Source organism: Chrysochloris asiatica, unplaced genomic scaffold (genome assembly GCF_000296735.1).
Source record: "Chrysochloris asiatica unplaced genomic scaffold, ChrAsi1.0 scaffold00136, whole genome shotgun sequence".
In the NCBI taxonomy this organism is placed as follows: Eukaryota; Metazoa; Chordata; class Mammalia; order Afrosoricida; family Chrysochloridae; genus Chrysochloris; species Chrysochloris asiatica.
In genome coordinates this window covers 8,774,005-8,797,446 of record NW_006408654.1, presented here as the reverse complement: position 1 = coordinate 8,797,446, position 23,442 = coordinate 8,774,005, and the positions used below count along the sequence as shown (strand labels likewise).

Below are 23,442 nucleotides of genomic sequence, written 5' to 3'. Positions count from 1 at the left end.
GGGCAAAATAGATAACTGGGACATAGTAAAATTTTGAAACTTATGCGTATCAATACATTTCACCAAAAGAATAAAAAAGGGAGTCCACAGACAAGGATTTTTTTTTTTTTTTTGCAATGACATATCAGACATGTTGTTGAATGCCACTGAGTGGGTTTCAACCCATAGCGACCCCGTATAGGGTTTCCAAGGAGTAGCTGATGAGCTTGAACCACTGACCTTGTAGTTCCAACAGCTTTGCAGTCTGACACATTAACCCACAGTGCCACACCAAGACTCCAGCTATTGTTTGTGTGTGTGTGTGTGTGTGGGGGGGTGTTATGTGCTGTGGAATCCATTCTGACTCATAGCAACCCTGTATAGGGTTTCTGAGGCTATACATCTTTCTGGGAGCAGAAAGCCTCATCTTTTCCCCCTGGAACGGCTGGTAGTTTCAAACTGCTGACCATGTGATTAACAGCCCAACTGATAGCCACTAAGCTACCAGAGTTCCTTTATTAGTCATTTGAGAGATTCAAATCATCTCATACCATATGAGATATCATCTCATACCAGCAATAACAGTGAAGTTCAAAAAAGCAGAAGACAACAAATGCTGGTGAGGGTGACAGAGACTGAGACCCTCCTACATTACTAGTGGAACTGTAAGATGGTTCAACCACTTAGAAAAATGGTATGGCACTTTCTCAGAAAGCTGGAAATTGAATACCTCATGATCCAGTAATTTCTCTACTTGGTAAATACTCACAAGAAACTTGAGTCAGTACATGAGTAGATATACGCACACCAATTTTTATCTCAGCACTATTCAGAATAGCAAAGAGATGGAGACAGCCTAACTAAGTGCCCTGAATGGAAGAATGGATAAAAAAAACTCTGGAACATACACACAATGGAATCCTATGCTGCCTTGAAGAATAACAATGAAGCTGCAAATCACATCACAACCTGGATAGACCTTGAGGATATAATGCTGAATGAAATTAGTCAGGCACAAAAGGTCAACTACTACATAAGATCATTACTATAAAAGCTTAAGAAAGGATTCCTGTACTAAAAGAATAATTAATTTGATGCTTACCAGGGGTCAGAGAGAGGGGAGAGTAAATCCCAGGTTAGGGAATAGATGCATGTTAACTCAGTTGACAGGGAGGGCAATAAATAGAAGGGAGAAGGCAGTGCACAAGAAGTGGAGGGGGGTATTTGAACGGTGATGATAGCAGGAGACTTAGGGAGGTATGCATTAGCTAAATGGGATAGAGGTAGATTGTGATGTATGAATAGCCTAGGAACAACAGGACTCTGTGATATAGAGATTGAGACATATTCTAAATGGGTAAAGGAGGAGAAATAATGTTAATATACTTGATTGTTTTGTAAATATTCGTTTGCCCTGCCTATTATTTTAATTTAGACATTTAAGTGGGATAGAAAAGAATATTGAATATGATTACAAACAAGAGAGGACAAAAATCGATGACTGGGACGTAGTCAAAATTAGAAACTTATGAGCATCAATAGATGCTTGTAAGCTTGTCTTCAGTCTATAACTGATTGAAGTCTCTTAAAGGGTACTAGAATGAACCCAGGGAAATACTTCTTGTTAAGTCTTTCCAGGATATGGTAGGATCCTTGAGTCCCATCCAGAAACCTTTGGAATTGGATCATTCCCAATTGAAAAGACACGCAGACCAACCCAGAAAGACTAAAAGAACAGAAGATACTTCTTGAAAGGGAATGAGAAAAACCAGCAGACAGTTTGGCTGTAACAAAATCAAGCAAGCTGTTTGCTTGGAATGATCAAGGCAAGAAAAGTCAGCCCATCAGGGTAAATCACTGTCTAAGACTGAAATTCAAAGGGAACACATGAACAGTCTTGTATGCTTGTTGGTGACTGTCCTGGACAGTTTATGAGTTTAGGCAAGAGAAGTGCAGCAATGAAGACATGAATGAGCTGGGTGTGGCTACGTTCCATAGCCACCTGATGACCTTGAGATGAGAGAGAGAAGAGGAAGGACTGGCTGGTTTGAAGTTCAGGGAGACGTGTGAACTCCCAAGCCCAAGGACACTGACCTAGCTACTAGGGACTAGTATTAACGGTGAAGTGGCCAGCTGAAATGGCAGGAGGCATCGAAGAACTCCCAAACTTGCAGATGGTACCCATTTGACCTTGTTTGGATGGCTGCTGACTAGAACTCCATCAAATATAAAGAAGTTTGATACAAGAAGCAAGTGTAAATTGCTACAACTTGATGAGTTGGACCTTTGCTTATGTATGAAGCTGCCCCAAATTCCAACTGAAAGGGAAGGATATCCTCTGTATACTGAATTGATAGGGATGGGCAACTTAGATTTCAGTTATCAAAATTGGGGAGCTATGAAGGTACAAGGTGGCTGACTGACAAGTTTTTATGAGGGTGCTTAGTCTCAGAATGAGGTGAGTAAAATAGAAACCCCACTGAGTAGTTTTCCTGTTGTCCAGATGGGTCTGGTGATGATGGGGATAGGATTTTATGATTAAATTGTAAGTAATTGTTATCAAGACTAATAGCAATTTTCACTACTATAGAAGAAGAGGTATAACTAAAAGAGGAGGAGAACAGTGAATCTGTCATTTCAGAAACAGTGGACACTAGGACTGTCAAGAGGGAAGAGCATGAGAGGTGCTAGGGATCCTAACAAGAAAAGTGGTGACAACAGAGATGCTGGCAGAGGTGGTAGCATAGAGAAACAGAGAAGCAGAGGACTATAGACCCATGGACTGCAAAAGGCAGTGTGCCTGAGGGCAGGAGGCTGGCTTTCAATATGTGTCCTTTGTACATTTAAATGAATATATATTTTCAATGTGGTATGTGTACATAGGAGTCCTGGTATGGCACTGTGGGTTAATGTGCCAGACTGCAAAGTCAGTTTGAACTGCAAGGTTGGCGGTTCAAGCTCACCATCTGTTCCTTGGAAACCCTACACAGGGTCTCAATGGGTCGAAAACGACTCGACGGCACTTAACCACAACAAATGTGTACTTTAAAAACAAAAAGTAATAGAGGAAAGTTCTGTTAGCTGTCGGTGCATGGAGGGTATTATAATCATTGTAATGATTTGTTGAATGTAAAATTTTACAGGATCTGCCCTGTAAACCGTCACTCACTCAATTCAAAAGCAAAGTTTTTTTGTTTTTTTTTTAAGCGCAGGAGTCTATTTAATAAGTTATTTTTTTCACTGTCAACAGCCTTTCCACTTTCTTTTCTTTTACTAATTAAATCTGCCTAGGTATTTGAGGGAAAAAAAAAACCACTTGAAGTAAATTTACTTCATGGAATTTTCATCTATATAAATTAAAATGCAATTAATAAAAACATTCTAACTTCTTTAGTAGGCTATTGTTGTTAAGTGCCTTCACATCAACTCTGACTCATAGCCACCTTGTATAGGGTTTCCAAAGAGTGGCTGGTGGATTTGAACTGCCAACCTTATCACGGTTCAAGCAGACCTTGTGGTCCAGTGCTTATCCTACATTGCTTATCCACATTAGGACTTCTTAGTAGGTAGGTGAAAGGTATTGCATCCTGGTCTCTGTGGTGGATCAGAACAGATACATGGGTTCAAAACTAGTCTCTTCCATGTTTCTTCTGACAAAGCTTTAGTTTTCTTGTTTACAAAATAATGCATTATCTGAAATTATTCCTAAGGCAACATAGAAGTCTTTTGTTGTATAATAAGGTTTTGAGTACAAGGATAACACATCATATTCTAATGTTTACATGACTCATATTATTTTGCTTAATACTCTTAATTGCTTCTGCTGAAATGTAAGTTTTCTTTATTTTAGATATCTAAAAAAAATCCAGTCATCGGGTGCTCGTGTGGTTTCATGTACTCCAGTGGTAGAACTCTTGTCTTCTATGTAAGAGACCTGAGTCATTCAGTTCTTGGTCAGTGTACTTCAAGCACAACTATAACCCATCTCTTAGTGGAAAAATGTGCTTCACTGTGATGCTGAACAGATGTCAACATCTGTTGAAATGGACTAGGAAGATAGGTCTAGGGATATACTTCTGAAAATAAGCCAATGAAAATCCTGTGAATCATAACAGTTTAACATGATGGCTGTTAACAGCAACAACCATCCAGTAGTGTTAATTGAAATTTTAAAAAGTGGAAGGGGGAAACTCAGGTAGAATGAATCTTTATAAGTCATAAGATTAAAAACAAATCAATTTTTATCAAAGATTATATGATGGTATGGAAAAAATATTGCTACCTAGGTTTCCGATCATGAATACAAGGTTTAGTCCAACCAAAATGTGTGGATGGCTGCCAACAAATTCTCTCAGTAACACACTTAATTGTCTTGATGTTGTTGTAAGGGCTATTGAGTTGGTTCTGACCCATAGCAACCCTGTTCAGTGTTTCCAAAGAGTGGTTGGTGGATTTGAAACACCAATCTTTCAATTCAACCTGCTTGCAATACAGTCCAGCTCGTTATCCTGCAGCACCACACCAGGACTCCAAAATTTCCTTGGTGGTGGTGGTGGTTATATACTCATAGCGACCATGTACAGGGTTTCCGAGGCTGTAAATCTTTATGGGAGCAGAAAGGCTCATCTTTCTCCTGTAGAAAAGCTGGTAGTTTCGAACAGCTGACCTTGAGGTTCTCAGCCTGATTCATAACCACTAAGCTATCAGAGCTCCTTAGTGTGCCTTTAAAAAAAAAAGAAAAGAAAAAGATTCAATGAAAACATCGGTTTCCTTTAGGATCTGCTGGACTAGTTAAATGCAAGTCAGGGAAGGAAGTCAGCTCAGGAGGTTATGGCAACACTTTTCTGGAATTCCCAAGGGGACATCTGGATACATTTTCTCAAAAGATACATGACAATCACAGATACATACTAGGAAAATGTTGTAAGAAATTTGAAAATTGCATTGGTGAGAAAAGGGCTAGGAAAATTGTGTCAGGATACTTAAATTTTTCCATCATGTTAAAGTCCATGCTCATTCTTTGTCCTAAGAGAATTTTGCTGGGAAACCTTACCTCATCTGTCTTATAGCTCAGATCTTGCCCTCCAGACTTCTTTTTGATCCCAAAACTAAAAGAACATTTAAAAGAAACATACTTTGTGTTCCTTGAGCATGCTAAAGCTACCATTTTGGTGTGGTGTAATTGAAGAGTGCAGAATTCTTCAAAAAAGGGTTAGAGAAATGGAAACATTGCCTTTAGAAGAGTATAGATCTAGATGAAAGATTATGTCAAGAGACAATAGCTTCACATTTTAATATTTATACTTAATAAATGTTTCTAGGATTTTGCACCAATACTTTTTTACTTACCCTTGTATAAGTAAAGCAATCAAAGAAGAAAAGGAAAATAGAAAAATATTATGATTAAACCTTTCCTTACATGTAAATGGAGTTCTGGTGTGGCACTGTAGAATAAATACTAGACTGCTAACCACAAGGTTGGCAGCTCAAACCCAGAAGCCACCACTCCTTGGAAACAAGATCACTATGAGTTAGAATTGACTTGACATTTCGTAACAACAACAAACAGATTAAAATAGCCAGACTGTTATAGGAATCTCATTCATGAATTATAACTTATCAATTAATACTGACAGAAAACTCCCTCAAAGATTGTAATACTTCATTTCTATAAATTTTGCTTAAAAAGAGATTGTAATTGCGGAAGCAGAAACCTTGGCTTCTGACCTGGAAAGTCTCAAAACTTTCCTGCCTTTACTGTTTCTCTTTGTCCAGATTAGTTTTCTGCTTGCAGCTACTTCAAGGTGGGTGTGGAGAGGCATTTCTGATCCTAGACTCTGTCTGGGAAATTAATCCATAATTGTTGATGATTTGAATAATGAAGAAACAAAATGAAAGAAAGAAAAGAAATAACCTTCTCTTAATGTTTCTGCTGCTAGCATTATAGAATGAATTTACCTTTCTGGTTCATAGCTATCTGTTTTTGAAAAACACAAATTATCTACTTGGTTGTACAAAAGTGAAATGATATTTATTCAAAAACTGTTAAGAATTCATTTCTTTGTGCAATAATATAAAAGGGTTTCATTTCTTTAGCGAAGAGATGACTATGATTTAAAAGTATTTTTTGTCTTTGTTTTCTGTGGCTATAGCTTATGGTTTACAACATGCTATTTTAGCGAAAAAGAGTAACAGACAGAAAAACTGCTCAGGAGAGAAAAGGGGAATAAAACAAAACAATATCTCCACAGTCTGTATCCAGGCCAAAAGAGGAGATGGTCAAGCAGATAATTTGGCAAAGGAGGGAATCTAGACTGGTTGACATTTTGGGGAGAAAAAAAAAAAAAATTTGTTTCCTTCTATGCACTATAATTGTCAGAGTTAAGTACTTGGCTGCTAATTGCAAGGTCAGCAGTTCAAACCCACCAGCTGTTCTGCAGAAGATGATGCTGTCTCCTCCCATGGATTTACAGTCTAAGAGACCCTAGGGATCGGTTTTACTCGTTTTTTAGGGCTTATATGAGTTGGAATAGATGAAAGTGGGATAGTAAAGCCTTAACAGCATCTGTTAGGCACTTTAAACCTGTGTTAGGTGTGTGTAAACAGCCTGACACCCAGTGAACTGGGGAGAAGTACAGCACCATGGAGGGTATGAGAAGGGCAGAAATGATACATGAAAAGGGTATAATGAAAAGGACAACAATGAGTATGTTTTACAGTTGTCAAGCGTTAATTACATGCTAGGTCCTCCTGTGATACGGTAGGATAAGATTGGGCTGCTAACTGCAAGGTTGGCAGTTCAAACTCTACAGCCACTCCTTGAAAACCATATGCAGCATTGCTATGAACTTATGGCATTTAACAACAACAATAGGCATTGCTCTAGGCTATGCTAGGCATGCTGAGGGATCTTTGGCTATATTTGGGTAATGTTAGAACCTCCTGTGGAAAAAGTTTGTAGCTTGGGGATGTTACTAATCATATATTAAAGGGAAAGATTAAATAGAAGCTGGTGATTCTAGAAGACCTTAAGGTGGCGTTTATCCATTTACATTAAAGGAGACCATTTTTATATACAGTCTTTTCTATTTCATTGCTAGAAACAGGGCTTCAAGGAGATTGTGAGAGAAGAGATATCCTCAGTGACATTAAAGACAATTCTATTGCATGTTGTAAGAACTAAAGTTACTCTGTTAATGGAATTTGTCTCTAATGACCAGGATTTCAGTCCCTATTTTATAATTTATTAGTTATGAGTTCTTGAGAGAATCTTACATCTTTCTTGAGTTCCATTGTTTATATTGCCTACTATATTTACTCCACCACAAATTGTCTGTCAGTGTGTTGTACTGTGGTGGCTTGTGTTTTGCTGTAATTCTGGAAATTATGCCACAGGTATTTTAAATACCAGTAGAATCACCCACAGTTGACAGGCTTCAAATGAGTTTCCAGATGAAGACAGACTAGGAAGAAGGAGAGACAGACTAGTTCTGTGAATATTTAGTCACTGAATACTTTATAAATAGCAATGGAATACTGTCAGCACCCGAATATTGAATACTGCAACATATAAAGAGCACCAGAATATTGTCAGATATAGTGCCAGAAGGTGAGCCCCTAATATTGGAAGAAACTCAAAATGTGACTGGGGTTGAGCTTCTTCCTCAAAGTAGATTTGACCATTATGATGAATGGAGTATAGTCTTCGGGACCTTCATTTGCTGATATGGCACACCTCAAAATGAAGAGAAACACGTGTAATTTTCAATTAATAACCAGGAAATTGAATGTATAAAGTATGAATTTAGGAAAATTGGAAATTGTCAAAACTGAAATAGAACACATAAAGATTGATATCCTAGGTATTGGTGAGCTGGTAGCATACTGGCTAGGGATCGGGCTGCTAATCTCACTGTCAGCAGTTCCAAACTACCATTGGTTCCACTGGACAAATATGAGACTTCTGCTCCTGTAAATATTTACAACCTAGGAAACCATGTATAGTGTCCGCTATGAATCAGAAGTAACTCCATGGAACATAACCACCATCACCACTGTGAGCTGAAATAGACTAGTATTGGCCATTTTGATTCTGAAATCACATGGCTCACTATATCCAAAATGACAAATCAAAGAGGAATGGCAATACATTAATCATTAAAAGGAACACATCAAGAACTGTATTGATGTGCAATGCTGTAAGTGATAGGATAATATCCATATGCCTACAAGGAAGACCAGTTAATACCACTATTATTCAAATCTATGCACCAACCACTAAAACCAGTGATGATGAAATTGCAGAATTATACCAACATCTTCAGTCTGAAATTGATTAAACTTGCAGTCAAGATGTGTTGAAAATTACTGGTGACTGGAATACAAAGGTTGGAAACAAAGAGGAAAGGTCAGTAGTTGGAAAATATGGTCTTGGTGATTGAAACGATGCTGTAGATCACAGGATAGAATTTTCAAGACCAATGGCTTGTTCATTGCAAATACCTTTTTAAAATGACATAAAAGATACCTATACACATGGACCTCACCAGATGGAGTACACAAAAATCAAATAGAATACATCTGTTGGAAAAGACCATGGGAAAGCTCCATGTCATCAGCTAAAACAAGGGTAGGGGCAGACTGTGGAACAGACTATCAATTGCTCATATGCAAATTCAGGCTGAAGCTGAAGAAAATTACAACAAGTTCACATAAGTGAATATATGACTTTTAACATATCCCACCTGAATTTAGAGATCATCTGAAGAACAGATTTGATTAATTAGACACTAAGGAGCAAAGACCAGAGGAGTTGTGGGATGACATCAAGAATATCATACAAGAGAAAAGCAAAGGGTCATTAAGAAGACAAGAAAAAAGGAAAGAGCTAAATGTATGTCAGAAGAGACTCTCAAACTTGCTCTCCACCATAGAGATGCTAAGGAAAATGGAAAAAATGAGGAGGTAAAAGAGCTGAATAGAAAATTTCAAAAGCTCAAGAAAAGGTCACACATTATAATGAAATGTGCAATAACCTGGATTTAGAAAACCAAGAGGGAATAACACGCTCAGAATTCCTCAAACTGAGGGAATTGAAGAAAATATTCAAGCCTCAACTGAAATATTGAAGAATTCTATGGGCAAAATAGTGAATGCACCAAAAGTAGATGGTAGGGATACACAAGAGTCACTGTACCAGAACAAGATGTTAAGATGTTCAACCATTTGAAGACGTACCATGTGATCAAGAGCCAATAATACTTCAGGAAGAAGTCCAAGGTGCATTGAAGGCAAAAGGACAAGCCTTCTCAAGTTGATGGAATCTAAATTGAGATCTTTTAACAAACTGATGCAGCACTGAGTGCACTCACTCATCTCTGCCAAGACATTTGGAAGACAAGTACTGGCCTCTGTTTGAAAGGGATCCATATTTGTGCCCATCCCAAAGGAATGCGGAAATCATTGAACAATATCATTAATATCCCACTCAACCAAAATTTTGTTAACGATAATTCAAAATCAGCTTTGACTATACATTGACAGAGAATTTCCAGAGGTGTCAAGCTTGAGTCGGAAGAAAACTTGGAACAAGGGATACCATTGCTGACATTAGATGGATCTTGGCTGAAAGCAGAGAATACCAGAAAGATGTTTACCTATGCGTTATTGACTATGCAAAGGCTTTCAATTGTGTGGATCACGACAAGCTATCGACAACATTGTGAAGAATGAGTATTCCACAACGCTTATTTGTGCTCAGGAGGAACCTGTAAAAAGAACATGTTGTTGTTGTTATTAAGTGCCGTCGAGTCTGTTCCGACCCATAGCAACCCTGAACAGGGTTTCTGAGGCTGTAAATCTTTACGGGAGCAGAAAGCCTCATCTTTCTCCCGCGAAGCAGCTGGTAGTTTCGAACAGCTGACCTTGAGGTTCACAGCCCGATTCGTAACCACTACGTATATTTACTAAGATGAAATGAGATTATATGCAAGTATAAAAACCCACTGGCATCGAGTCACTTCCATCATAGCAACCTTGTAAAACAGAGTAGGACTGCTCCTTAGGGTTTCAGAGATTATAAATCTTTATGAGCTGGTGGATTTGATCCGGTGACTTTGGATAGTATGCCAGTGCTTAATCCACTGTGCTGCCATGACTTCTTATATACAAAAGCAATCAAACAAGCCCAGGCCATTGAGTTGATTCTGACTCAGGGACTCTGTATAAGGTATTTAAAGCTATAAATTAAGTCTTTATGGGAGCAGAAAACCTCAACTTTTGTCCATGGAATGGCTGGTGGGTTCGAACTGCTAATTTGAGGCTAGAAATCCATTGCCTATTGTTATTGCTGTTAAGTGCCATAGAGTCAGTTCTGACTATAGTGACCCTTTATAGAGTTTCCAAGGAGCAGCTAGTGGGTTTGAACAGCCAACCTTATGGTTTGAAGTCCCATGCTGATCCTACAGTGCCACACCAGGAGTCCAATTTATAAATATATTGCTGTTGTTGTCAGTTCTGAACCATAGCGACCCTGTATAGGGCTTAAGAGACTTATAATTCCTTGTGGGAGTCTCATCTTTCTACCTCAAAGCCGTTGGTGAACTTGAACTGCTGACCTTGTGGTTTGTAGTCCAGTGCTTAGCCTATAGAACCACTGGGCTTCAATACATATGTTTTAGAATTCTAAGAGATAAACATCAGTCAAAAGAATTAGTCTGTAAAATTGTTTTACATTTTAGATAAAACTTAGACATTTAGTTTTTAGTTAAATTTTTAAGCAAACATTAGGATATCTAAAAATGTTAATAGCTTTCCCAAGATCACTGCAATAAAGATGGAAAACATTTGGACATTCACATTTCCTAATTTAGCTTTCAAAATTTTCCTATTATATTCCATAGCCTCCTATGCAAGAGGGATTCAAAAAGTTCTTGGAAAAGTGTAATGAAAATATAATAGAATTAGTCCATGAACTTTTTGAAGCCTCCTCATTTATTCACATCTCATATGTCCTGGTGTGGCACTGTGGGTTAATATATTGGACTGAAAAATTGGTTTAAACCACAAGGTCAGTGGTTTAAACTCACTAGCCGGTCCTAGGAAACCCTATACAGGGTCACTATGTGTTGAAACGTATTCAACAACACTTAACAACAACTCTTTTAGATACAATATGATATGCATATATACAGTTTTATATTCTCTTTCTTATTTTTCTTTATTGATTCTTGTATTCATTTTTAGTACTTAGGTAATATTTTCCTTTTCTAAATGACTATTTTTTAAAGGAAAATAGGATGATATTCTTTTGTGTTTATGATGAAAAAGTTAATGTGTTAAAGATTATTCCCATGCAGCTGGCCTTCCAGAAAAGAAGTTGGCCTGTTATAAAGTTCCATGGAAATCAGCTACTGCCAAATACATGAAACAGTCAGATCTGCCAAAAGATTATTTTGTGTTTTAGTACTGATTATGCAGGGAAGGGTCTCATTCTCACTGAACCAGGAATGCTGATCTGGAAGCTTCAAGCTAGACCTAAGGTTCTGCCACATCATCTTGTTGTGATATTATAGCCTGCATCACATGGTTGGGTGACAGGGGATGAGGATGAAAAGGCTGAAGCCCCCTAATCAGAAAGTTCAAAAGCCCTACAGTCTCAAATCAAGATCTCTCTTTTAGAGTCTGCCTCCAGTGTAGTCAGATTGCTGAACGACTCCAGTATTTACTGGGCAGTAGTGAGCAAATAATCCGAGAAGCTGGGTTCTATGAAGAAAAATGTGGCATCAGGATTGGAGGAAGACTCATTAACTATCTGTGATATGCAGATGATACAACCTTGCTTGCTGAAGAAGACTTAAAATATTTACTGATGAAGATCAAAGAGCACACCCTTCGATATGGATTGCATCTCAATGTAAAGAAAACAAAAATCCTCACCACTGGACCAATAAATAACATTCTTATCAATGGAGAAAAGATTGAAGTTGTCAGGGACTTCATTCTTCTTTGAACAACTATCAACACTCAATGAAAGCAGCAGTCAAGAAATCAAAGGACATATTTCATTAGGCAAATCTACTACACAAGAACTTTTTAAAGTGTTGAAGAGTAAAGATGTCAGGTTGAGGACTAAGGTGCGCCTGACCCCAGACATGGTATTTTCAATAATCTCATATGCATATGAAAGCTGAACAGTGAATAAGGAAGACCATAGAAGAATTGATGCTTTTGAGTTATGGTGTTGGTAGAGAATATTGAAAGTGCCATGGGCTGCCAAAAGAACCAATGGATCTGTGTTGGAAGAAGTGCAGCCAGAGTGTTTCTTGGAGGCCAGGATGGTCAAACTTCATCTCTCATACATCAGACATAAATCAGGAGGGACCAGTCACTGGAGAGGACAACATTTCTGGTAAGGTGGAGGGTCAGATAAAAAGAGGAAGATCCCCAGCGAGATGGATTGGCCATCTGGCAGCATCAATGGACTCAAGCATGGCAACAATAGTGAGGTTGGTCCAGGATTGGGTCACTATGAGTCTGTACCAATTCAATGGCACCTAACACCACCAACAACAGGAGACCCATAGGAGTCCTAGTGTGGCACTGTGGGTTAATGTTCCAGACTGCAAAGCCATTTGAAAGGCAAGGTCAGTGGTTCAAGCTCACCAGCTGCTCCTCGGAAACCCTATACAGTGTCACTATGGGCCAGAATCCACTCGACGGCACTTACCAACAACAGGAGACTCATAATTGTCACTGCATGTAGGTTTTCCCAATGGATCTGCTCTACCAGGCCTGACTGGTGTGCTGCTTCATAACATGTGTTTGAATGATGATTAGGTTTTCAAGTCCTTGGAAACATAGAAGTCTATGAAAAATGTTTGTAATTAGTTCAGTCACTGGGTGGTGCAAATGGTCTGTGCTAAGTTACTAATGCAGTTATTGGTTAGAAACCACCTAACAGCAAAAACAAAATGAGCAGCATGGTGATCTACTTCTTTAATACTATAGCCATTGACAAACCTATGGAATGTAATTCTATACTGACATGCATGAACACCATGAATTAAAATTGACTTGATGAATGGCTATCTGTGTATATGGGTCATGGAAATCAAGTCAACAGATTTTTCTAAATAAATCTATAATCATCCTCATGATGGTTTTATAAATATATGTATATGAGTATACTATGAATAATAAAAACAGTTTTGAATCACAAACAAAAATGTTAATTTTATATTACTAGCTGTTATTTACTCCAGGGCAATGAAAGATTCAATTTTTCAGTCTTTAATTTTTTTTAATTAAAGAAACATTTCAGTATCTTCAAATATATTTAAGTCAGACTTAATAGAATATATTTCTCAAGTATTTATTGTGAATTGAGTAAAAGTTTACAGGGCAGATTATCAGTTAGTTTTGTATTCAATAAATCATATTTTGTTTCCTTGCAATGATTACAATCCCCCCCCCCTTTTTTTTTTTTTTTGATGTCCACATGCAAAACAGAGGATACACATTCATTTAAATATCTAAAGGGCACACTTTGCAAGCTACCCTCCTGCTTGCAGGCACACAGCCTTTCTCAGTCCATGGGCTGCTCTTTTTCTATTCCATTGCCTCTGCCACTGTCTCTACTGTTGCCACTTTTCTTGTTAGGATAATATGTTCAGTTTTTGAAGTTCAGGAAGAATGGAATTAAAAGATAATGGAACTTTCCCACAAGCTTTCAAATTCTTCTTGTAAATTTTCAGGACTGTCTTCTGAGGTGGGTTCAAGCTGCTAAACTTTCTGCTAGTAGCCCAACACTGAACTATTTTCCTACCTAAAGACCAAAATAGAAAGAGTGTGTTGGGTGGGACGGGCAGTGGCAGTAGCTATGGGTGTCCTGTGAGGCACCCTCTCCAGGGCCTATTATTGGGAGTGGCCCAGATGAGGGAGAGGGTGGCTGAGCTTCTCAGCCCCCTTATACAATGGGAAGCTCACAATCTGGCAGCTAGAGGCGAAGGAGTCTTAAATGATGCTTAAGATGATACAGAAGATGAAAATAACACTGATAACAGAATTAACTCAGATGGACCATCTGCAAAATGACCCAAACCACCAACTTAACACTAGCTTTTATAAAATCCAAACTAAAAGAATGCTACTGTCCCCCTAATTATCACACACTGACATTTCAGAGAGGATTTGTGCTCTAATTTGGAAAAGCATCTGTTTTGTTCTCCTGGGACAATTTTTGTCAAAGAAAAAACTTTGTTAAAACCAAAAGAATACTTAGAAATAAATCTGCTTTCTTGAGTGCGAAAGAAATTTCAGACCATGGGAATAAAATAGAATCACTGGGAGAAAAAAAAAATCAAAATAATGATACAGTAGGCATCTTTGTGTATTGTTCTTTATGCCCAGTGCAATATTTTCTGTGTACTCAAAAGCAAACTATTGCGTATAAGGTGTATGTATCTTTAGCTTTGTTTCGGAGGTGCTTTTGTTAAGCGTTAGGCTGCTAACTGAAAGGCTGGTACATAGAACTCACCAGTCACTCCACAAGAGAAGGATGTGACAGTCTGCTCTCATAAAGATTTACAGCTTTGGAAACCCTTGGGGCAGTTTGACTCTATCCTCTTAAGTTGCTTTGAGTCAGAATTGACTTGATGTCAAGAGGTTTTGTTTCACTGCTGATGTAACTGAAGGTTAAATTTTCTTCCTCTGCAAGCAATAATATTTCACAAAACACTAAGTCTGACCATGTTGAATATAGTCTTTTTTGAATGGAATATGGTGCAGCCACTTTAGAAGGTTGGTTGACATTTACTCAAAATGTTATACATGTAGTTGCCATGTGACTCAGCAATTCTACTTCTTGCTGAGTCATATGAGAACCGAATACATAGCTCTACATTAAAATTTGTACATGAATATTCTTAACTCTATAACCCAAATGTCCATCAAGGGATGAATGGATAAACAAAGTGAAGGAATATCCATAAATGTAATGTTATTCAGTAATAAAAATAATAATTTACAGATACATGTTAAACCACAGATGAACCTTGAAAACTTTATGCTAAGGGGTGAAAACCAGTTACAAAAGGCAGTGTGTTGTATAATTCTATGGAAAGTCCCAAAAAGGGAGATCTTTAGAGAAAGAAAGTACTTTAGCCTTTCTGAGCCTGGGTTTGGAGGGATAACCCATTACTGTTGATGCTTACTCTGCTTCTTTTAAGGCATGATAACAATGTTCTAAAAGTATATTACAGGATTGACCATACAAACCTGTGAATATAATAAAAACACCTGAATCCTACACTATAAATGAGTGCATCTTACCAAATGCAAATTTTACTTGAATTAAACTACTAAATTAGTTTTTTCATTATGTTAAGCAAAATAAAATAAATACTTAAAAACTAAGTGTAAATGTTGCTTTTATTGTTAAGTGCCCTTGAGTCGGTTCTGACCCATAGCAACCTTGCATAGGGTTTCTGAGAAGTGGCTGGTGAGCTTGAACTGCTGACTTTGCAGATCAAACTGACTTTGCAGTCCGGCACATTAACCCACAGCCTCACACTGTTGTTGTTATGTGCCCCACACTAGGATGCTATAAATTACCTTTGCTTATTTTGGATGCCTAATATGGCAATTTTAATAACAGGTGAAAGGTGATACAATATTAATGATGTAGATGAGTGATTAAAACTCAGACATTGCAGATTTATCTGAAAATGTAGCATTTGTACTGTTTATTGATGTGGATTTTGTATACTCATTCAAACACAATGATTTATGAAGAGGCTAGAAATCTTGATCTGAATCCATGTTTACTTTAAAGTTGGATAGAAAGGAAGGCAATAGAAAATCAGAAATTGTTTGAAAAAGGAAGACTTGGCAAATGAAAATGAGGTGGAACATTGCCTGAGTTCAAAATACAGCTTATGTTTTTCTTTTTATAAGAAAGATGGCTCTTATTTTTCAATTTGAGAAAGGGTAATTGATATGCTTCTTGCATATTGATGGGCTTAAAATTAACTATTTCTTAATATATGAATAGTTTACGTGAAAGTAACTCCCTTAGACCTCTGGAATGCAGCAAAACAGAAACATAAAACAAAGAAAAAAAATTCCAGGAGACTTACTTTCCAGTGCTGGAGAAAGAATATAAACAGAGAGCATAATAAATAATTAAATTACAAAGTAGAGATGCTGAATCAGCAGTTACATAGACAAATGTGGATTTCAGGGAAGTGATTTTGGCTGCAGGCATAAACTGTAATTTGTCAGCATATAGAAGCTGGCATTTAAGGATATGAAACTGGATGAAATCAGAGTAAGTAGATAGTAAAGAGACCGCAATATTATAAGGTGTTGTCGAAACTGATGAATCAGTAAAGGAGACTGAGAAAAGAAATTGCTGTTTTTTTAGCTGCAAACCATGTGTATACAGTGTCTTTGAAGAAAAAGTGTCACCAAGGGTTGGTCCCTGAATACAAATTAGCATACGTTATATGAAAGTGACAATAGCAGAGAAATAGTAGACTGAGAATTTCTTCTGTCCAGGTATGCACTGCTCAAACTTGAGCTCTTTTTGGACCACTGATCTTGCTACAGAGTCCTGGTGTGGTGCTATGGGTTAATGCACTGGACTGCAGAGTCAGTTTGATCTGCAAGGTCGGTGGTTCAATCTCAGCAGCCGCTTTTTGGAAACCCTATACAGGGCCACTGTGGGTCAGAACTGACTCGACAGCAGTTAACAATAACAACATGACAACAATGTCTTACTACAGGTGTATTATCAACTTCTGTGGAGAGTGTGGCTACTTGGTTTGCCCTTTTTCCGAAGCCATGCTGAGCGTTATAGTTAGGAGGGGGTGATGGTTCGAGTCGTTCAGCAGGGCTGTGGCAGGGTTTAACCCTTGAGACCTGGAACCAGCTCGAGAGACCCTCTAACTTAACTGCTGTAGGGGTGGTTGTGGACCAGTCCACTTGGGTTTCAAGGGTTCTTTTGGGAGGCTCAGAGGGACAATTAGGACTGTGTCTCCTGATTGGTAGGAGCAAGCTAATGTGGGAAAAGGTGAGGGTAAAAGTGAGTCAGCATGTTGCCATAATAAAGTTATTAAGTAATTTAAGCAGCTTACTAAAAGAGATGTTGGAAGAGCAGATGCTTCAGGGTTTAGTCCCGGAGGTAGGAAAGGGCGTCCATATATTAGTTCAAAAAGAGAAACTTGGAGAGGCGCTTTAGGCAAAGATCTGAGGCATAACAAGGCTAAGGGGAGAAGGGAGACCCAGTCAGCATGAAGTTCTAGGGTTAACTTAGTAAGGACAGCTTTGATTGACCTGTTGGTTCGCTCCACTTCCCTGATGATTGAGGGTGAAAGGGGATGTGGAGGTGCCAAGAAATTCCCAATAATTTAGCAAGTCCTTGAGTTATGTGGAAAGTGAATTCAGGGCCATTGTCCGACTGGAGAGAAGAAGCAAGGAACAATTTCCTTGAAAAGGAAAGCAGACTGTGGAGGCTCACTTGTTTGTGGTAGGAGAAGCTTCAACCCACCCAGAAAAGGTGTCAACTAGAAGTAAAAGATATTTATACCTTTTAACTTTGGCCGTGTGGGTGAAGTCTATTTAAAATCCAGGCCGGGAAGCAGACCCCTGGCTTGGTGTGTAGGGAAAGGGGTGGGTTTAGAAGATGGATTTGTCTTTTGGCAAATTTCATAGGTGGAGGAAAGATGTTGTAAAAATTGCCTGTCAGACAGGGAGAGAGTGACTAATGGTTCTAAAAAGGTAGATAATGTTCTAGAGTTGGGGTGGAAATTTTTGTGAAGGTACTTAAGTTGATCCTGGGTCAAGCTCAACTTCTGAGTTATCGCTCCTTGATTTACTGAAGCACTAGGGAGTACAGTCAGTGTTAAGGCTGCTTTCTTTGCTATGCAATCAGCCAAATTATTTCCCTTGGTTGTAGGTGACTGGTCTGACTGGTGAGCTTTACAGTGGACAATGCCAATGGCTGTGGACAGCCTGGAAGCCTTTAGTTGTTGTTGTTGTTGTTGTTAAGTGCCGTCAAGTCGGTTTCGACTCATAGCGACCCTGTACAGGGTTTCCGAGGGTGTAAATCTTTACGGGAGTAGAAAGCCTCATCTTTCTCCCGCAGAGCGGCTGGTAGTTTCGAACCGCTGACCTTAAGGTTCGCAGCCCAATTCGTAACCACTACGCTACCAGAGCTCCTGGAAGCCTTTAGTAGTTCCATAATAAATTTAGAATTCTGGATGGAATTACCTTTAGTGGAACAAAAACCCTTTTCCTTCCAAATGGCTGAATGTGAAAGCAGAATATGGAAGGCATATTTGGAATCTGTATGAACTGTGAGTCTTTTTTCCGAAGCTAAGGTAAATGCCCATATGAGAGCGACCAGCTTTGCTTGTTGATTAGTTGTTTGAGGGGGGAGAGAGCCCTGGTCAATAACTTCGCTTTCAGATACAGTGGCATAGCCTGCCCCTTGATTTTATCTTGGGAGAAAGAATTACCATCAGTATACCAAACTAGGTCGGGGGAGGAAAGAGGTCCTGCCTGGATGTGCGAGTCATGTGGCAAGAAGACTTCTAAGGCTTCTGAACAATTGTGAATCAGTTCCTGGTCTGGCACAGGGAGTAGGGTGGAAGGATTAAGGACTGGGCATAACTGGAAGGTTAATGAGGGATCATGGAGGAGTGAGGTTTGAAGCGAAAGAATCCTGCAAGGGGGTAAATCCTGTAGGTTTTTATAGTTTAACAAATCAGCAATAGCATGATGGGATAAGACAATAGTTGGGGCTCCAAAAGTTAATTTTTTTGATTCTTGGATTAAAAGGGAGGCTGCAGCTAAATTCCGTAAGCAAGATGCCCATCCTCAGACGGTAGGATCCAGTTTTTTTGATAAATAAGCTACTGGAGCAAATGTAGGGCCTAATTGGTGGCCTAAAACTCCTAGTGCAAACCCTTTATTTTCAGACACATAAAGATAAAAGGGACGGGTGAGAGCAGATAAATTCAGGGCTGGGGCTTCTAGCAGTTGGGACTTGATCTGTAAAAATGGGGTAGCAATAGAAGGGTTTTGAACTAGGCAGTAGGCCCCATTGGGTTTTTTGACTGCCAGGATGGGAGTATTGTAGGGGGAATTAGTTGGTTTTAGAAATCCTTTTTAAAGTAATTCTTTAACAATTGGCTGTAATCCCAAAAGATTAGACTGTAGGAGAGGGTATTGTGCTTGGGCTGGGAAATGGGTGGGGTTTTTAAGGAGGATTTTGACTGGAGGGCATTTGGCTATTGAAAGGGAATGGATATCCCAAACTTGAAGATTCACAAGGTCAGGACTGATGGGCCATTGGTATGGAGGGGCTTGAGGTTCAATAGCCTGTGATAGTAAGAGGCAAAAGGAAGATGTTGGAGTGCTGGAGAGGCCCTGAAAGTCAAACTTGAGGGAGGTGCCAAGCTTAGATAAAATGTCCCGCCATAATAAAGGTATAAAGGAGCTCTGGTAGCGTAGTGGTTAAGAATCGGGCTGTGAACCTTAAGGTCAGCGGTTCGAAACTACCAGCCGCTCCGCGGGAGAAAGATGAGGCTTTCTACTCCCGTAAGGATTTACACCCTAGGAAACCCTGTACAGGGTCGCTATGGGTCGGAACCGACTCGATGGCACTTAACAACAACAACAATAAAGGTATGGGGCAAGAGGGAAGGACTAAAAAGGAATGTAAAAATTCAAAATTGCCAATTTTGCATAAAAGGAGGGGAGTTTGCCGGGGGCATCATTCTTGACCTTCTATCCCAACAATAGAGGTCCCGCACAGGGAGGTGGGTCCCCAGAATTCCTGCAATGCAGAAAAACTAGCACCAGGATCCAGCAAAAAGGTGATCATCCTACCTGCCACAGTGAAAGTTACCCTGGGCTCCTTCTGGGTGGTGGTCTGCGTTGGGCCAGGCAGGCCAGGGCCTCCTCATAGGTCTTCTGCCGTTAGAACAATAAGGTCGCTTGAGGGGATGGGGGCAGCAACTGGATGGCGGGTAGACACCAAGGGACAATCAAAACTCCAATGTCCCTTCTGCTTGCATTTGGGGCAGAGCCTGGTGGGAAGTTTGGGATTTGGGCATTCTTTGGCCCAATGACCACCCTGATTGCACCGGAAGCAGGGTCCCAGAGGCTTTGCAGCTTTCCCTCTTACATGTGGTGGCAAGGTGGGGTTCATGGCCTGAGCTAACAACTGGTACTTTTTTTTACACCCCTTACGTCATCTCGGCCATTGTAGGCTTTAAATGCAACAGCAAGAGCATCTGCTTGAGGGGTTAGAGGACCCCTTTCTAGCCTCTTAAGTGTTATTTTGATGTCGGGGTAGCTCTGACAGAAAAAATGCTCCATAATTAACCTTTGGCAATCAGTAGAGTCTGGATTGAGATTAGTGTATTGCCGCAGGCCGTCAGTGAGCCTCTGGAGAAACGTGGAAGGATTTTCGTTCTTATCTTGGACAATTTCATTAAGTTTGTCATAATTAACTGCTTTCACGGCTGCCTTGCGCAGCCCATGAAGTATACAATTAATATACCTGTCTCGGTTGACAATACCTGCCTGGGTGTTATAGTTCCACCCGGGGTCCCTGTCAGGGACAGCTTCGGCTCCTGCTGGGTGATTGTTATTGTTGAGGTGTTCCTGGTCTGCATGAGCACGGGCCTGTTCCATCACTCGCCTACCCTCCTCAGGGGTTAAAGAGTTAGTTAAAACAACAAAAATAAGTTAGTTGGTAAGACTGCATTAGAAATTGAAACTGCATGATAGAGGGACCAAAGTGGGGGGTGGAGGTGCATTTGGGTATGGAGTCAAGAGGACAGGCAATGGAACAAAGAGACTGTCGAAGGTAGGAAAAGATTTGGATATACAGGGTCTCTGACCATTTTCCCTGGCGCTCACAAAGTTATATGGGTCTTGGATTAGACCTGATTCGAATGAACCGTTAGGCGGCCAGGTATTTTGGTTGTCTAATTTGTATTGAGGCCAAATTTGGGTAGATAGGCATATCAAAGTCTAAGTCCTCAAGGTTTCAGAGCAAACACCCTAAGGGGGCTCTTGAGGTTCCCACCTCAGACCCGGTCTGAGGTGTGGGGACCCAAGTTCCCAGTGTAGGTATTGGGCGGGGGCACAACAGACAAGTCCCAGTAAATTCCGAACTCACAATAGTCTGCCAGTATGGAGGACCCAGAACCCATAGCAACCAGGAATAAGACAGCAAACAGTGCCTGGAACCCAAGACATCTCTTGAGGTTCAGACAGTGCTCACACCTCAGACCCAGTCTGAGGTATGGGGACCCAGGCTCCCAGTGGAGGCGTCCCTGCCTCAAGAAGGGGGTCTGTAACAGAGGCCACACCACCTTCTGAGGCGTCCCTCCAGCAGATGGGGGGTGGAACGGACAAGTCCCGGACTTGTTCTGGTGAGTTCCGAACTCACAATGGGAGACACAGAACCTGGCGCCCGGTCTGTGTCCCAGACGGAGTCTTATGTCCTGGTTTCCAGGGTCCAAATCTCCATACCCAGGGCAGCCACAAAAGGGGACTTACCTGAGTTAGAGGGCTGAAGAATTAACTCCTGCCAGTGATGGGTGTTGAGAAGGCATCAGGGAAGATGATCGCAGGCGCGAGGAGGATATGTTGAAATGAGGGGTTTAGGGCACCAGGAGAATTGGAGTCTTGGGCCTTCCGATGTTAAATTGGGGGCCTCAACCATCCCACTCCTGACACCAATGAAAGGGAAAAAACAACCCGGCGCTGCTCATCAACCACACCTCACACCAAATGGCCCGTCTAGAGACTTTTATTCAGGGTGAGGAAGAGGAAGGTGACCTCTGCCAGAGAGAGAAGGCAGGAGGCAGAAGAGAAGAGAGGAAGAAGAGAAAGTCAACAGAAAGGGAGTGGTCTTATATAGGTTCAACAGGAAGGGAGTGGTCATTGCTGGGGTGATTTAGCTCTGGCCTATCAAAAGCCATGTTGCCCTTTAAACTACACGCCTTGTAGCTTAGGGCGGGGAAACAGACAAAATGGTGTTGAAGGGAGGGGAATGGGAAGAACCCAGAAGGTACAGCCTAAAATGGCGGACCTGATATTGTAACACATACAATATTTTTCCTACCCTCAGGTTCAATAATGGCTCCTTGGTCTGCAGAAGAAAAACCAGAGAGCAAATAAAGACAGGATCTGAGCAGAATGAGAGAGTAGAGAAAAGAAGTTTCCTCAAAAAGTTTCTGTAGGGTGGAGTGTAAATGGTGTGTGAGAGTCTAACGTGGACTTCTGAAATATGAACAACTGTGATTGAGCAAAGAAATGAATGGGGCATACATGGTAGGCTTACTGGGGCCAGAGGAATCTAGAGAGTGGAAACTTGGAGTAAATTAAATCGTCTCTAATATGTAAATTTCTCCTTTGTTGCTTGAAACTTGAGAGAACAGAAGAAATATGAGGAGGTCATTGATGGAGGTTGAACATGGAAGGAAAGTTTTATTTTTTTAAAGGAGGCTAAACAGAAAAACCTGGGACAACATGAACTTGATGTAAAATAATATTGTCATTGTATAATAACAGAATTATATAAAATAATTATTTCAAACTAAAATACTGAAAGATACCTTTAAAATGTTTAAGCAAGCTTGCCAGGAGAAATAAAAGCACCATTTTCCTTAGAATTCTATTTTCAAAACGGCTGTACTGTTTATTCATTTTATCAACTCTGAAAATGTTAAAAGCCTTTCGGGAATATGTTGATGTGAAGAAAACTAATACATTCCACATGCTTCTGTGATTTTCTATTAAGCTCAAGTTATTTTACTCATAAAAAAAAATAACATAATGAATCCTTTTGATTTTGCCCCCTTTAATTCTAGCATCAGTGATATTACCCTGGAGGAGAGGCAGCATGGTATAACAGTAAGCATTCTATATCTGGTGGTCAGATAAAGCTCACTAGCTACGTGTTCATTATTGTTCCCAGCTGTAAAACGGTTGTTGTTGGTAAGTGCTATCAGGTGAACTTTGACTCATAGTGACCCACGAAGAGCAGAAGGAAACACAACTCGGTCCTGGGATATTGTCATAATCATTATGTTTGAGCTCATTTGCAGTCACTTAGCCAATCCATCTCATTGACAGCGTCAATATTTTCTCCATTTATCATGACATTGCATATTAGTCTCTGATTATTTGTTGAAAAAAAAAAAAAAAGGTACTTTCAGTGAATAAATATTTGGTCTTATTATGTACTCTCTGGCGTCATGTCTGTCACCAAAGTCATATTTTCCAGCTACCTTTCCTTCTTCTTTGTTTCCAGTTTTCTCATTCCAATCACTAGCAATTATCAATGTATTATTGCATATTTGATCAATTTCAAACTACAGAATTTAGTAAAAATTCCTCAGTTTCTTCATCTTTGACATTAGTGGTTGGTACATAAATTTA

General features: G+C 39.8%; 1 pseudogene; it reads left to right on the top strand.

The window, feature by feature from the left end:
* Window positions 1-12,950: 12,950 nt before the first annotated feature.
* On the top strand, window positions 12,951-14,091 carry LOC102812948 (annotated as a pseudogene).
* The last annotated feature ends 9,351 nt before the right edge of the window (window positions 14,092-23,442 follow it).